Below are 1,377 nucleotides of genomic sequence, written 5' to 3' on the forward strand. Positions count from 1 at the left end.
CTGGCCTTGAGCTCACTTTATAGCCCAGGTTGGTCTCGAACTCACAACGATCCTCCTGCCTCAGCCTCCTGAGTGCTGGCATTACAGTCCTGCGCCACCATGCCTGGTGACGTTAGCCTTTAATTACATGATTTTTTTTTTTTTTTTGGTTTTTCTCTGGTACCAGGAATCGAACTCATGACCTTGCACTTGCCAGGCAGGCACTGTGCCACTGAGCTAAATCCCCAGCCCCTAATTTTTTCTTTTTTCTTTTTTTTGCTGTACCCGGGATTGAACTCACGACTTTGTGCTTGCCAGGCAGGTGCTTATGCCAATGAGCTATATCCCCAGCCCAATTACATGATTTTTATAACTAGTTTTTACCGGGGGTAATTTCATGAATTCTGAGTATCAGACTGATACAGGAAAATAAAAACTCCCAAACTGGGGCTGGGGATTTAGCTCAGTGGCAAAGCACCTGCCAGGCAAGCACAAGGTTGTGAGTTCGATTTCTGGTACCAGAAAAAAGCTTAAAAAAAAAAATTAGTTCTTGGTGCTGGGGATTTAGCTCAGTGGCACAGCGCCTGCCTGGCAAGTGCAAGGTCATGAGTTCGATTCCCAGTACCAGAAAAAAACCAAAAAAATAAAATAAAATAAGTAAAAACTCCCAAACTGATCGATATCTGGGACGAGTTCATGTTCTCTAAAATCGAAGAATGAATTTTAGGAACAACGGAGGTTAAGAGCAGAATATATTTATTGAGGGAAAGAAAGCTTCTGTCCAAGAGAGGGGCAGAAGGGGGCCCGAGTGGGTTGCCGAGGACCCTGACCCTCTCAGGGACTTTATAGAGCAAAACCCTAAGGTGAGGTGGGTCCAAGATAGGGGGAAAATGGGAAATTACAAGGTGGGCGTGAGGTAGGACAAAACTATGATCAGTCAATAAGATTACAAGTATAATTGTTCAGGTAAACTTGAGTAAACTGGGATCAAATAGGGAAGCAAGCCATAAATACCGAACAAGGGTTTTTCCTGTAGGGGTTGGGCTAGTGATTCTTTCTGGCTTTTTGAAGGTGGCTGTTACTTATTTAGAATATCAATCCCTGATGTTCACACCTAGGGAGGTGTGTGGGTGCATTTGTTTAGTCCTTTTGTCTTGAGGTCTGGCCCGCAGGTATCTTATCTTGTCTTTCATGTTGGCTCCTTTGAGGAACTGGCCCTGTCTGACCGCCTATAATATTTCTAGCTAACTCAGCTGCCTATAGCAAGACCCTGCCGCCTAGTCTAACATGACAAGATGTGCAGAGAAGGGGCATGTTGTGCTGTTCGTCAGCGATCCTGAGGGGGCTCCAGGTACTCCTTCCAGGAGCAGCTTGATTTTTTTTTTTTTTTTTTTTTTT

This window comes from Chinchilla lanigera, unplaced genomic scaffold, assembly GCF_000276665.1.
Source record: "Chinchilla lanigera isolate Chin_1 unplaced genomic scaffold, ChiLan1.0 scaffold00036, whole genome shotgun sequence".
Taxonomy (NCBI): Eukaryota; Metazoa; Chordata; class Mammalia; order Rodentia; family Chinchillidae; genus Chinchilla; species Chinchilla lanigera.